Source organism: Juglans microcarpa x Juglans regia, chromosome 8S (assembly GCF_004785595.1).
Source record: "Juglans microcarpa x Juglans regia isolate MS1-56 chromosome 8S, Jm3101_v1.0, whole genome shotgun sequence".
Classification (NCBI taxonomy): Eukaryota; Viridiplantae; Streptophyta; class Magnoliopsida; order Fagales; family Juglandaceae; genus Juglans; species Juglans microcarpa x Juglans regia.
The window spans coordinates 15,793,760-15,810,472 of NC_054609.1; positions in this window are offsets into that span (position 1 = coordinate 15,793,760).

Consider the following 16,713-nt stretch of genomic DNA (forward strand, 5'->3'; position numbering starts at 1 on the left):
TGGCCGTGGGTGGCGGCGTAGAGGGCAATTGAAGACCAAAAAGCCCAAAACGAAATTGTTGATGGTGGATGTGACGCTCCGACTCCCACGTACAAAAAACACGGGAATCGTGACGTCGAGATGATGAAAACACGGGTCACGCATCCCAACGATAATGCCAAGTGTGTGCAACATGCAAAAGTGCACAATAAAAATTGCAGCGGATAATGTAAATAAGTTATCTAAGTACCATAAGTTTAAATACAAATATTCAAAATAAATTACTTTTAAAAGTTATACAGTCATCCCAAATTATATTACAAAGGCAAATACATAATAATTGATAAAATGAATCTCGATATACGGGAGCAATCCCAGATCACTCCTACAACGGAGCCAAGCTTAAGACTCGTCATCCACATCTGCATCGAAAGCTGCGATACCATAAAATGGTACCACAGGTAGGTAATAATCCAAACAACCCTCGGAATAAAAATGCATTAATATAACCAACAAGCATATTCCAAAAACTCATTTTTCCCGAAAATGATTTATTTCCAACACACGCCAAAAATCTCATTTTAGCCAAAAATAAAATCCAACATTTTCCCAGAAAATGACATACACAAAATCCAACCATTTATCAGACATTGTAGGCGAGAATCACAGGCGGGACTATACCACCATCCCTACCGCGTGCACCGTAGGCGGGAATCACAGGCAGGACACAACCACCATCCCTGCTTACCACCATCCCTATCGCATGCACCGTAGGCGGGAATCACAGGCGGGACTCTACCACCATCCCTGCTTATCACTATCCCTACAGTTCCTTTCCACACAATGAATACTTATCAGAGCACTGTAGGCGGGAATCACAGGCGGGACACAACCTCCATCCCTGTTTACCACCATCCCTATCGCGTGCACCGTAGGCGGGAATCACAGGCGGGACTACCACCATTCCTGCTTACCACCATCCCTACAGTCTCTTTTTCTTTTTTCTCAAACCAGTCAATCTAGTCGTTTCAAACACACTCAAAATCATTTCACATGAAAATTCAATTTTCAATAAACACATGAACATGAATGTATGTACACGAAAACCCAGTTCTATTTACAAACATGATCATGCGTGCAATATGCCATGTACATGAACAACGCCATAACAACAACCAACAATGCAAACCAAACACACAACAACTCCGTCCACAATCCATCCGACCCCCGAACTCCTTGGACTCAATCCGGCATAACCAACCAGTTCACAGATAAAATGAGTTAGTGCAAAAATACATTTAAATCACGAAAGTTCTTTGGGAAAATACTTACAGTGCTATATAATGATTTTCGAAGGATCACGGAGGTGCAAAAGGTGGCGGCTCAGCAACAAAACAGTGTAAAATACACTGTAGCCGTGGGTCTCAAAAACCCACTTTTCAACGGAGACAAACCAAGACCCGAAATTGATAGGGTATGGCTTAGGGATGTCGGTGAAGTTAATGGTGGTGGTGGTTTGCCGTGGGTGGCGGCGTAGAGGGCGGTTTTAGGCCAAAAATGCCAAAAATGAAAATCTGGATGGATATGCTTCACCGGTAGTAGATCGGAGCCAAGGATGGGTGCATTGGGTTGCTATGAGGTCGAGAATGAAGTGGTAAAGAAATGGTGGCCGGAGGTGGCGCGACGGCGGCGCGCGAGCTCAAGGAACGCCGCTGCTTTGGACGGCTCATGGAGGCTAACGGTGGTGTGATAAGGGCTGGGATTGACAGGGAGTGGTCGCCATCCAGTGGGGAAGACGATGGGCTTTGTGGTGAGGTGCACGACGGAGCGGCGGCGGTGGGCTGGGCGAAGAGGAGAAACAGACGGAGAAGAGGGGGAGGGCTGGTCGCGCGCGGGAGAGGAAGCAGGGGAGAAAAGAAAAAGAAGAAAAAAAGAAAAGAGAAGAAGAAAAGAAAAAGGGGAAAGAAAAATAGAGGGAAAGAAATGAGGTCCAATCTTCACATCTTGAGTCACGAAAATTATCCAACGAAAAATATTTTAAAACAGCAAATCAATTAAAATAATTTAAACGTAATGATACAATGAAAATAAAATAATTAAATCCAACAATAAATTAATTTAAAAAGAAGAACAATTTAAATGCATAACAATAATTAATATTAAGGAAACATATTAAATTTAATTTTCACAATTTAAAGATCATAAAATTAAACCATTTAAAAATCCAACAATTATAAAACAAGAGAATAAATTTTTGAATTAATAAAAATAATCATTCAATAAAAATACACTAAAATACAGGGTGTTACAGTGAAGCTTCACCGGTGGCGGATTGGAGCTGGGGATGGGTGGGTTAGGTTGCTAGGAGGTCGAGGATGAAGTGGTGAAGAAATGGTGGCCGGAGGTGGCGCGATAGTGGCGTGTGAGCTCAAAGGACGCCGCGGCTTTGCATCATGCGAGAGAGGTAATGGTGGCGAGGGAGGAGCTAGGAATGGTGGGGGATGGTCGCCGGTGGGTGGAGAAGGAGGTGGAAGGGGCGGTGAGGTGCACGGCGGCGCAAAAAATTTACAACCCGAATGGGTTTCACACGGCCAACGAAGAGAGAGAGAGAGAGAGAGAGAGAGAGAGAGAGAGTGGGGAAGGGAATCCGGGGTGGGGGAGGTCGCCAGAGGGCGGGGAAGGAGGTGGGAGGGGAGGTGTCCCTGGACGGTGGCGCACTGCGGCGGGCTGGGTGGAGGAGAAGCAACTCACGGGAAGAGAGAGGGGAGAGGAAAGAAAAAGAGAAGGAAAAAGAAAAAGGAAAAATGGATGGAAAGAAATGAGGTCCAATCCTCACATCTTGGGTCACACAAATGATCCAACGAAAAAGATTTTAAAACAGCAAGTCAATTAAAATAATTTAAACGTAATGATAGAATGAAAATAAAATATTTAAATCCAACAATCAATTAATTTAAAATAAAGAACAATTTAAATGCATAACAATAATTAATATTAAGAAACATATCAAATTTAATTTTTACAAATTTAAAAATCATAAAAATAAACCCACTAAAAATTCAACAATTTTAAAATAAGAGAATAAATTTTTAAATTATTAAAAATAATCATTCAATAAAAATACACTAAAATATGGGGTGATGTACAAACAATAGACAATGCACTTAAATCCATATTATTGCGTATTGCTATGCATCATAGACATTGTACAAACAAAGTTAAAAACATTTTGCATTTCACTATATTATGCAAAGCAATGTTATTTTTGTTTTATAAGTCAAATGCATGTAATATATCATACAAGGAATTGAGGCATATATACGAGTAAGATAAATTTAGAATGTATTTGTACTGAAAATGTTTTAATACCTTGCACGAGGCATTGCTGGATAAGCGAAGAAAGTAGGACTGCAAGTCATACATAGCAATTAGAATCAATTCCGCTCAAAAAAGAATAATATGCAGTCATGGATTTTTAAGTCCATAACAAACATAATAGATTTTTATACAACTTCATGTACATCCAATGATCTGTCACATTTCAGATGGATGAAAAAAATACCATGTATATTCTCCTTCATCAAATAATTGATGGCTTTCTCCTTCATGAAATGATCAAGCAGTAAAAGTAGAAGCAGCTGCTTTCCTTTTCCAATGCCCCACTCTCAATTCAAATTGTTAAAACACAAAAATAACAGAAAAAGAAAAAAGAAAATCCCTTATTATATACATGGCCTAAAAATCTTTGAAAAATTCTTGGTAAGTGTAACACTCCGCATTTTAGTGTATTTTTACTAAAGGATTATTTTTATTTATTTAAAATTTTATTCTCGTATTTTAAAATTGGTTGAATTTTTAATGAGTTTATTTCTATGATTTTAATTGGTGAAAATTAATTTTTATGTGCTTTCTTAATATTTATTTATTGTTGTGCATTTAAATTGTCTTTCATATTTAATTAATTACTGTGGGATTTAATTATTTCAATTTGAATTTACCATTACGTTTAAATTATTTTATTTAACTTGTGGTTTTAAAATCGTTTCCGTTGGATCATTTTCGTGACCCAAGTTATGAGGATTGGACCTCATTTCTTTTCCCTCTATTTTTCTTTTTCTTTTATTTTTCTTTTCTTCTTTTCTTTTTTCTTTTCTTTTCTTTTTTTTCCTCCTGGTTTTCCTTCTCTCGCGCGTGAGTTCTTCTCTCTCTCTCTCTCTCTCGCCGTGCGTTGGTCTCTTCCCTAGCCCGCCGCCGTGCGTCGGCGGTGGTCGACACCGCCCGGCTCCTTCGCTCCCCCTGCTGCCGGCGACCAACCCCCATCAATTCCAGCTTCCCTCGAGCCACCATGAGCCTCTACGCACGGCTGGAAGCCGCGGCACTCTTTCCGCCTCTGCGCCGCCGTCGCGCCACCATTGGCCACCATCTTCCTACCACATCATCCTCGACCTCTTAGTAACCCATTGGACCCAACCCCACCTCCGATCTGTCACCGGTGAAGTACATCCAACTCCATTTCCGTTTTGGGCTTTTTGGTCTTCTACCGCCGCCCATGCCGCCACCCACGGCCAACCTTCACCACCACTAGCTTCACCGACCTCCCTAGGCCCTACCCTATCAATCTTGGGTCTTCGTTTGCCTCCGTTTGAAAGTTGGTATTGTGACCCACGGCCACAGTGTATTTTACACTGTGGTGTTGCTCAAACGTCGCCTTTTTCAACTTCGTGATCCTTCGGAAATTGTTATATTGCACTGTAAGTATTTCTCCAAAGAACTTTCGTAATTTAAATGTATTTTTGCACTAACCGATTTTACTGTATTTTTGACATGCCGGACTGAGTCCGAGGAGTTCGGGGGTCGGATGGATTTGTGATTGAAGTTGTTTGGTTGGATTTGATTGGATTGGTAATTTTTGGTTTGGATATTGTGTTGGTACATGTGCATTTCATTATTTCATGCATGATCATGTTTGTAAAAGAAAACTGGGTTTTCGTGTATTGCATTCATGTTCATGTGTTTATGAAAACTGGGTTCTGATGTGAGAATGGATTTTTGGTGCGTGTGTATCACGACCCCAAGCCGAGATGGGGCATTAACTCGGTGGAGCTCCTCTGGTTACTCGGGAGCGGAATATACTGAGTAACATCCCCTGGATTGTCGCCGGGCGACAATGGGATTGGACGAGATGGTCTCGTGCCGACTCCGTGGTCCTTCTGCTGGCGGGGACTAGAGGATGTCTGGCCACGTACGCGCTGGGCGCGGAACTGGGCATCGCTCGTTGCGTAGTGTGGGTGCTTGGCCATGTACGCGCTGGGCGCGGAACTGAGCACCGCTACGAAGTCAGGACGTGCGGATGGTCCATAGGGGAGGCCATGGTGCATATGGAAATAATGCATGGTGCATTTGGAATTAATGCACTATTTTCTGGGAAAATAGTGCGAGTTGGTTTTTGGGTAAATCATCTTATGGGAAAATGTTTTACGGATATTTTGGGCCAAAATGGGATTTTGGCGTGTGTTGGAAAATTATCATTTTCGGGAAAAATGATGTTTTGTGGAAAAATGCATATTTCATCATGTGCATGCATGTTAGTTGCATTTAATACATTTTATATTACGTTGTTATTTGAGGTCATACTTACCTGCGATACCATTTTGTGGTAATGCAGATTTTGATGCAGATGAGGAGGAGGAGGGCGAGCCTGAGGGGACGGCTCCGCCTGAGGAGTGATCTGGGATCACTCGTTTGTTTATTTCAAAACTATTGTAAAATTATTTTATAGATGAGTGTATAAATGCTATTTAAATTTTTATTGATGTTTGATTGTAAATAAATTCTGATACTTAGTTGACTATCCGCTGCGTTATTTTATTTGTACACTGTTGCATGTACACACACTGGCACTTCGTTGGGATGTGTGACCGTGTTGTCACCATCTTGGCGTCTCGATCCCTGTGTATTTATATAAGGGGGATTGGGGGCGCCACAGCAAGTAATTATAAAACTATTATAATTGTAACTCTTTTAATTTACTCTCTTAATTACTTGTAGATCTAGTTAAAAAAAACAAACAAGAAAGAATTGTTTGCAGAACCTTCTCAATATATGTATAGAATTCACATTTATATGAGGAAGTTCTGGCCTGTATGTAGAAAAAATATCATGTATAAAAACTTAGATCTATTGAGGAGACTCCGTCAACGGCACCAACACCTCTGTAGTCATCAGTTACCAAAATATGTAATTTAAAGAATTCATTTTAGAATGCCTATACTGGCTGTGCGTAATCTGTGCTCTCTTGATAGAGGACATTGAGTACAAATCTACAGTAATTAGCAGATGTGATACCTTGGAGAGCAAATGGGACTATCAAAAGTAGTTGAGTACATGGAAACGGGACATTCTGACTAGCATAAACTGAAAAAAGGTTAAAAAAGAAAGAACGATAGAGACAAGTTATATACAAAATTACTTCTGGTTTGGCTTGTTAGGATAGGAATATTGGTTTCTTAGAGGACTAGTGGAGAGGATGGGTGTTTTGAAAAAGTTACTAGTTGATCAGAAATCCAAAGTGAAAGCAAACGAATAAGCCTTGCCAATTTGGTGGGTGATATTGGGAGGCAAAAGTGACATGTATGCAGGTATCGTAATTATATATATTGCAAAACAATTCAAATTGGTAACATAAACCAGCATATATATAATAAGGATAAAAATTTTGTAGCCCTCCACTTCGATACAGCATTACTGTAATTGCAGCAATAAGTAAATTATAATTAAGTAATAAAAGTTAGGAGTTGAATGTAAAAAGACTTTTTAAGGAAATTAATTGACAAGGGTCATGTTTAACCAGCATCAATTAATTGAAAACCCCATGAGTTCAAATGAGACAGATTATAGTCCTAATGGGTGGGAGAAAAGCAAAACAGAATACATGTTACCAACACCAAACACGTACGTAATGCATACTACACAGGCCATTGCAACAGCTATATGACATTCACCAAGTACCAAATGTTTGCGCAAGGAACATGTAATTGAGGAATATGTTTTCAGTGGGCAATCACAGCTATATGATATTCACCAACATATTAACATATGTAAGTGTTTACTTGTTCATAGATTTAGTGATACCAATCTTGCATAAGACTAGGAAAAATTGCACTCCACGTGTTTGAGTAAATTATTCAGAAATGCATGTAGTCAAATACTTTCCAAAAAGTTGAGATCGTTGCTTACTCGATACGAGCGCATCCTAGGACCTGTGATTGCTGATCTCTTGAAGGTAACCCTTTGGTTGATCTGCTTGACCGTGGAGGAGCTCTGTTTCTGTAGTAAAATGGTGGTGGTTTGGGTTGATATCGGCATGGGAATTGTTTTGGCACTCCCGGAGCCACACAAGCCATTTGTGATTTTTAGCGATGCATCCAAGTTCGGGTTGGGATGCGTTCTTATGCAAGAGGGACGAGTTGTTGTTTATGCATCTCGTCAGTTGAAAGTTCATGAGAGGAATTATCCCACACATAATTTGGAATTGGCGGCTATAGCTTTTGCACTTAAGATTTGGCGGCATTATCTTTATGGTGAAGTCTGTGAAGTTTACACTATGACGCCCCGACTCCCACGTACAAAAATACATGGGAATCGAGACGTTAGGATGATGATAACACGGTCACGCATCCCAATGATAGTGCCAAGTGTATGTACATGCAACAATGTACAATAAATAACGCAGCGGATAATTTAAATAAGTCAACTAAGTATCAGAATTTAAATACAAATATTCAAAACAAAGCATCTTTAAAAAAGTTATACAATCATCCAAAATAAAATATATACAAATCTTAAAGAAAAACGAGTGATCCCGGATCACTCCTCGGGCGAAGCCGAATCATCAGGCTCACCCTCATCCTCCTCTGCATCAAAATCTGCGTTACCAGAGAACGGTACCGCAGGTAAGTATAAACCAAACAACTACGAGATAAAAACATATTGATGCAACCAACATGCATGCATTTGATAAAATATGCATCAAATTCAAAATATCATTTTTCCCGAAAATGGATATTTTCCAACACATGCCAAAATCCCATTTTGGCCCAAAAAATAATAATCCATCATTTTCCCAAAAAATGACCCAAATCAATAAAACCTCAATTTTCCAGAAAATGAATCACATAAAATCCATTTATTCAACACACGCTATTTTCCCAGAAAATAGCCAATCAATCCATTAATCATATGCACCATGGTCTCCCCTAGGGATCATCCGCACGTCCTGACTTAGTAGCGATGCCCAGTTCCATGCCCAGCGCATTCGTGGCCAAGCACCCACTACGCAACGAGCGATGCCCAGTTTCACGCCCAGCGCGTATGTGGCCAAGCATCCTCTAGCCCCCGCCAGTAGAGGGGCCACGAAGTCGGCACGAGACTGTAACACCCCGTATTTTAGTGTATTTTTACTAAAGGAATTATTTTTTATGGATTCAAAATTTATTCTCTTATTTTAAAATTGATTGGATTTTTAGTGAGTTTATTTTTATGATTTTAATTTGGTGAAAATTATTTTTATGTGCTTTCTTAATATTTATTTATTGTTATGCATTTAAATTTCTTTTCATATTTAATTAATTACAGTGAGATTTAATTATTTTAATTTCACTTTACCATTACATTTAAATTATTTTATTTAACTTGTGATTTTGAAATTGTTTCCATTGGATCATTTTTGTGACCCAAGTTATGAGGATTGAACCTCATTTCTTCCCTACATTTTTTTCCTTTTCTCTTTTTTCTTTTCTCCTTTTTCTTTTTCCTTTTTCTTTCTTTTCTTTTTCTTTTTTTTCTTCCACTCCTGCCCATCTCCCGCCGCGACACTCTCTCTCTCGCCGTGCAATCGTCCCTCACCCAGCCCACCGCCGTGCCGACACCTCCCACCCCATCGTGCTCCCTACCGGCCGGCGACCTTACCCCACCAACCTCACCTCCATCCGCGCCGCCGTTAAACACCACCAGCTCTTCAAAGCCGCGGCGCCACTTTCGCTCCACCGCCGCCGTCGCGCCACCTCCGGCCACCATCTTCACACCACTTCATCCTCGACTTCTTAGCAACCCAATGGACCCAACCCCACCTCCGATCTGTCACCGGTGAAGCACATCCAACTCCATTTCCGTTTTGGGCTTTTTGGTCTTCTACCGCCTCCCATGCCGCCACCCACGGCCAACCTTCACCACCACTAGCTTCACCGACCTCCCTAGGCCCTACCCTATCAATCTCGGGTCTTCGTTTGCACCCATTGAAAAGTGGGTATTTGAGACCCACGGCCACAGTGCATTTTGCACTGTTGCGTTGCTCAGACGTCACTTCTTGCAGCTTCGTGATCCTTCGAAAATTGCTATATTGCACTGTAAGTATTTCTCCAAAGAACTTTCGTAATTTAAATGTATTTTTACACTAACCCATTTCACTGTATTTATTTGGCATGCCGGACCGAGTCCGAGGAGTTCGGGGTTCGGATGGATTTGTGATTGGAGTTGTTTGGTTAGTTTGGTTTAATTGGTTTGGTTGTTGATGAGTTGTTTTGATTGGATTTGTTGGGATTGGTTCTGGATGGATGTTGGATCAGTGTTGGTGCATGTTCATACCATTATTTCATGCATGATCATGCTTGTAAAGAAAACTGGGTTTTCGTGTATTGCATTTATGTTCATGTGTTTATGAAAACTGGGTTTTCATGTGAGAATGGATTTTGTGTACGTGTGTATCACGACCCCAAGCCGAGATGGGGCATTAACTCGGTGGAGCTCCTCTGGTTACTCTGGAGCGGAATATACTGAGTAACGTCCCCTGGGTTGTCGCCGGGCGACAATGGGATCGGACGAGATGGTCTCGTACCGACTCTGTGGTCCTTTTGCTGGCGGGGACTAGAGGATGTCTGGCCATCGCTCGTTGCGTAGTGTGGGTGCTTGGCCATGTACGCGCCGGGCGCGGAACTGAGCACCGCTACGAAGCCAGGACGTGCGGATGGTCCATAAGGGAGGCCATGGTGCATATGGAATTAATGCACTATTTTCTGGGAAAATAGTGCGAGTTGGATTTTTGGATAAATCATTTTCTGGGATAATGTTTTACGGATATTTTGGGCCAAAATGAGATTTTGGCGTGTGTTGAAATAATTATTTTCGGGAAAAATAATGAGTTGAGTAAAATGCATATTTTTCATGTGCATGCATGTTAGTTGCATTTAATGCATTTTATATTACGTTGTTATTTGGGGTCATACTTACCTGCGATACCATTTTGTGGTAACGCAGATTTTGATGCAGATGAGGAGGATGAGGGCGAGCCTGAGGAGACGGCTCCGCCCGAGGAGTGATCTGGGATCACTTGTTTGTTTATATGAAAACTATTGTAATATATTTTTATGGATAACTGTATAACTGCTATTCAAATTTTTACTGATGTTTGATTGTAAATAAATTATGGTACTTAGTTGACTATCCGCTGCGTTATTTCTTTTGTACATCGTTGCATGTACACACACTGGCACTTTCTTGGGATGCGTGACCGTGTTGTCACCATCCTGGCGTCTCAATCCCTGTGTATTTATATAAGGGGGATTGAGGGCGCCACAGGTGGTATCAGAGCAGTTCGGCTCTGGGTAAAACCACATGTCCCTTAGGATAGTACCAGAAAATTATTTTTATTATTATTTTAAAATAATAAAATTTTTGTTTAAGTGGTGTAAGTTAAGTTATTTATTTTATATTATGTGTTTATTGCTATTTTATTTTATGTTAATTGATGTTATTTGATTTATTTTATTTTATTGCTTTAATTAGTGTTTACCTTTGGTTGAGTACGGTTTTATTGGCTTTATTTATTTTATTGTATAATAATTTTGTTGTTTATTTATTTTATTGTATAATAATTTTGTTGTTTATTTATTTTATTGTATGTCATTTTAATTTAATTGTTTTATTTTATGGCGGATTATTTTATTGTTTTATTTATTTTATTGTGATCTACTTCGTTGGTTTTATGCATTTTGTCGTATGTTATTTTATTTATGGAATTTTGTTTTATTTTGTTTTGTTCGAAATTGAAAGACGGGTTAAGGGTTATGTTATGACAGGAAGATGGTACGACTGAGAAGGCCATTGTTAGGCTTAAACATTGGTGTAGTAGGTCTGAACTCTTGGTGATTGGTTGTTTTAATATCAAGGCTTGAATATTAGGGTCTGGGTGAACTCTTTGGATTAGGTACTCAAGTTGCTGCTAAGGAGGGGGATAGTTTTTAATTGCTTAGAATAATTGGGATTTTAGGTTCTGTAGAATTTATGTAGTGAGTCTATGGGTAGGAGGTTGTAAGTTCAACGAATGTCAATGTTAGATTTATGAGGAGTTCATCTAAGGTTTGTGGCCCCATAGTTTTTAGGAAATAAGTTAATGGGATTTAAGCTGGTAGGTTCAACAAGCAATTAAGGGATTACTTAGATTAAAAGTTTTTTATCTTGCCGACCTCGATAAGCAATTTGATAACATTTGGGGTTTTAGAATTTACTAGTTTTATAAGGCAAATGTTTTAGATTTAAGTTCATCGATCTTGAGGATTTCAGGAAATGATTTATATCTGGGTTAAGGTTTTAGAATTGCAGAGTTGAATGGCTGAATTAAAATAGGATTGATCTGAGTTAAGTTACTGATATGAGAATTTTTTAGAGGAGAATTTCTTTGGAGATGGAAGATGTTGATCTAGTTCGGTTAATAATTGTTTTTAGCTTGAGGTTACAGTGTCAGGTTGAGAATTTAATTTATATCAATTTTAAGGATAATAGATGGTGATGATTTAAGAAATGATTCTTATTGATTTCGAGGATATAGGTTTAGTGATGGAAATGGTAATGATGATCTTGCACATTTGGAGCATTTTTGGTTTTGGCTAAGGGTGCATGTGATCGATACATGGTAGTGGTGAGTGTTTATGCCTATTTCGGAGAGTTCAGGTCCTAGTCTCATTTTGGTTTGAAAGAAGTGGTTTTGGTAGGTGTGGAAGAGGAGTCGACACAATAGTAGTAATTTAAGAGACCTTGGCTTGGAGTTTTTGGTGAGTTGATCGAAGTGTGTAGTCGAGTGGGTTACTCGATGAAATCATGGTTGGGAATAGTTATTGTGATTATCTTCAAGAATTAATTGTGACTTGAGGTCACCTAGGAATTTAAATTTTTGAGGCTATATTTTCTTTTGGAGTTTGAGCATCTAGTTGGTTGAATGAAGGACATTGTTATTTAACTTGAAGAGAGATTGATGGGATGTCATGTATGGTGTATGAAAAGATCTTCGAAGTTGAAGCTTAGGCATCAACAGTGGATAATATGATCAAGTATGTGGGGTAATAAAGCATTAGGATCCTTGGGTGCTTTGCAATGGCTTTTGGTAGATTGAAGATTTGATCAGTATGGTTTGCCCTGAGGTTTAATAGTGATGTGCTATTGAAGGAACTAGTTGTGTTAATACTAGCTTATTGGAGTAGAAATAGGTGGGCGAGTTACCAAGGAAGTTTTGATAATGTTTTGGTGTAGTCGATGGTGGTTTGTAATGAGTTTAGTTACCTCTAGATTAGATGTTGTTCAGAATGTAGGTGATGAGCTTTCAGGTTTAGGTTGTTAGGTAGAAGTCTCTAGGCACTCTTTTTGGTTCGCTAGGTTGGAATTGAGTCTTTTAAAGTATGCTTCTTATTGTAGATGAGATGAATGTATTTTGGGTTGAAGTTGCTTATTTTCAATTTGAGATGTTGAGGTTGTTTGATATTGATTTTCTGTCAATGATCATGGGTGTATTTTATGGAATTTGATTTTGATCAAGGCAGCTGGAGTTAGTTGAGGAATTTGAGTTATAACTCGTGGTTTTGGGAGAGAGTATTTTTCTACCAAATTGTGATAAGAGTTTTGGTTAGTAGGAATGGAGCCACCTTGTACTTGATGGTGTTAGTTTCATGAGGACGTAAGTTTTATGCATGTGGCGAATATCAGAGTGCGCAGCAAAAGCGTGGTATTTTTGTTGTAGTCAGGAGTTCAAATTGTGCTGATTTGAAGAATTAATGGTGACTTGAATTTTGAGAAGATACTTGTAATTGGAGATTAATCATTTGGTTGTGCAAAATTTGTTACTGATGGTTAACATTGGAAGTGGCTATTAGGTTTTCAATAGTAGAATTCAATGAAGGTTTAGAAGTTGGAGCATAGGAGTTGATTGCAGTTGGCACATATTATTGTAAGGGCTTTTGATCATTGGAATTTATTGGATGTTGTATTAAGGTTCTCGAGGAAATGAGATTTTTGGATAGCAGTCACTCTAGGAATACTGGTCGTGATGTGTCATTGGGGGACTAAAATGAATATGTTGGATAATGCCATGTTCATTGAGGAATGTGCCACGTGCCGTCAAGTTAAGGCTGAGCATCAAGGTAGACCTCAACCTCTCCCTATTCCAGAGTGGAAGTGGGATGATATTTCTATAGATATTGTAGTGGGTTTGCCGAGGAACCGTAGTGGAAAGAACTCAATTTGGGTGATTGTTGATCGGTTGACCAAGAGTGCTCATTTCTTGCTTATTAATAATACTGACTCTTTGGGTAAGTTGACTCGGTTGTATGTCTTGGAGTTAGTGCGTTTGCATGGAGTATCCAAGAGTATCGTGTTGGATCGGGACCCGCGGTTTACGTCCCATTTTTGGGAGAGTTTGCAGGCAGCCTTAGGCACTAAGTTGAAGTTTAGTACTATGTATCACCCATAAACAGACGGTTAATCAGAGCATACTATTCAAGCTCTTGAGGTTATGTTGCGGTCTTGTGTCATAGAAATTCATGGAAGTTGGGAGAATCATCTGCTGCTATTTGAGTTTGCTTATAATGACAATTTTCATTCCTCCATTCGGATGGCCCCATATGAAGCTGGGTATGGAAGGAAGTGTAGATCGCCTTTATGTTGGGATGAAAGTTGGCGAGAGCAAACTGTTTGGGCCTGAGATAATTCAAGAAATGAATGATCAAGTTCAGTTTATAAGGACTAAATGGCAGAAGCGCAAAGTCGCCATAAGAGTTAGGCAGATACGAGAAGAAGAGAAGTATCCTTTGAATTAGATGACTGGGTTTATTTCAAAGTCTCTCCTATGAAAGGCATTAAGCGCTTTGATAAGAAAGGAAAACTTAGCCTAAGATATGTTGGCCTTTTTTCAGATCGTAGGGAAGGTTTGGCTGGTTGCTTATAGAGTGGTCTTACCAGACTATTTTGGCGGTATGTTCTTAAGTCTGCTCTTAGTTGAATCTTATTCCTGTCTTAGTCTTAATGTTGACCTTGCCAATTTCGAGGACGAAATTTTATTTAACGGGGGGAAAATGTAACACCCCGTATTTTAGTGTATTTTTACTGAAGGAATTATTTTTTATGGATTCAAAATTTATTCTCTTATTTTAAAATTGGTTGGATTTTTAGTGAGTTTATTTTTATGATTTTAATTTGGTGAAAATTATTTTTATGTGCTTTCTTAATATTTATTTATTGTTATGCATTTAAATTTCTTTTCATATCTAATTAATTACTGTGAGATTTAATTATTTTAATTTCACTTTACCATTACGTTTAAATTATTTTATTTAACTTGTGATTTTGAAATCGTTTCCATTGGATCATTTTTGTGAACCAAGTTATGAGGATTGGACCTCATTTCTTCCCTACATTTTTTTCCTTTTCTCTTTTTTCTTTTCTCCTTTTTCTTTTTCCTTTTTCTTTCTTTTCTTTTTCTTTTTTTTCTTCCACTCCTGGCCATCTCCCGCGCGTGACACTCTCTCTCTCTCTCTCTCGCCGTGCAATCGTCCCTCACCCAGCCCGCCGCCGTCGCGCCGCCGTGCGCGACACCTCCCACCCCATCGTGCTCCCTATTGGCCGGCGACCTTACCCCACCAACCTCACCTCCATCCGCGCCGCCGTTAACCACCACCAGCTCTTCAAAGCCGCGGCGCCACTTTCGCTCCAGCGCCGCCGTCGCGCCACCTCCGGCCACCATCTTCACACCACTTCATCCTCGACCTCTTAGCAACCCAATGGACCCAACCCCACCTCCGATCTGTCAGTGGTGACGCACATCCAACTCCATTTCCGTTTTGGGCTTTTTGGTCTTCTACCGCCGCCCATGCCGCCACCCACGGCCAACCTTCACAACCACTAGCTTCACCGACCTCCCTAGGCCCTACCCTATCAATCTTCGGTCTTCGTTTGCACTCATTGAAAAGTGGGTATTTGAGACCCACGGCCACAGTGCATTTTGCACTGTTGCGTTGCTCAGACGTCACTTCTTGCAACTTCGTGATCCTTCGAAAATTGCTATATTGCACTGTAAGTATTTCTCCAAAGAACTTTCGTAATTTAAATGTATTTTTGCACTAACCCATTTCACTGTATTTATTTGGCATGCCGGACCGAGTCTGAGGAGTTCGGGGGTCGGATGGACTTGTGATTGGAGTTGTTTGGTTAGTTTGGTTTAATTGGTTTGGTTGTTGATGAGTTGTTTTGATTGGATTTGTTGGGATTGGTTCTGGATGGATGTTGGATCAGTGTTGGTGCATGTTCATACCATTATTTCATGCATGATCATGTTTGTAAAGAAAACTGGGTTTTCGTGTGTTGCATTTATGTTCATGTGTTTATGAAAATTGGGTTTTCATGTGAGAATGGATTTTGGGTGCGTGTGTATCACGACCCTAAACCGAGATGGGGCATTAACTCGGTGGAGCTCCTCCGGTTACTCGGGAGCGGAATATACTGAGTAGCGTCCCCTGGGTTGTCGCTGGGCGACAATGGGATCGGATGAGATGGTCTCGTGCCGACTCCGTGGTCCTTCTGCTGGCGGGAACTAGATGATGTCTGGCCACGTATGCACTAGGCGCGGAACTGGGCATCGCTCTTTGCGTAGTGTGGGTGCTTGGCCATGTACGCGCCGGGCGCGGAACTGAGCACCGCTACGAAGCCAGGACGTGCGGATGGTCCATAGGGGAGGCCATGGTGCATATGGAATTAATGCATGGTGCATATGGAATTAATGCACTATTTTCTGGGAAAATAGTGCGAGTTGGATTTTTGGGTAAATCATTTCCTGGAAAAATGTTTTACGGATATTTTGGGCCAAAATGGGATTTTGGCGTGTGTTGAAATAATTATTTTCGGGGAAAATAATGAATTGAGTAAAATGCATATTTTTCATGTGCATGCATGTTAGTTGCATTTAATGCATTTTATATTACGTTGTTATTTGGCGTCATACTTACCTGCGATATCATTTTGTGGTAACGCAGATTTTGATGCAGATGAGGAGGATGAGGGCGAGTCTGAGGAGACGGCTCCGCCCGAGGAGTGATCTGGGATCACTCGTTTGTTTATATGAAAACTATTGTAATATATTTTTATGGATGACTGTATAACTGCTATTCAAATTTTTACTGATGTTTGATTGTAAATAAATTATGGTACTTAGTTGACTATCCGCTGCGTTATTTCTTTTGTACACCGTTGCATGTACACACACTGGCACTTCCTTGGGATGCGTGACCGTGTTGTGTGACGCCCAACTCTCACGTACAAAAACAAGGGAATCGTGACGTCAGGATGGTGACAACACGGTCACGCATCCCAACGAAATGTGCTCATGTGTGTGTGCATCATGCAATGGTGCACAATAAAAGT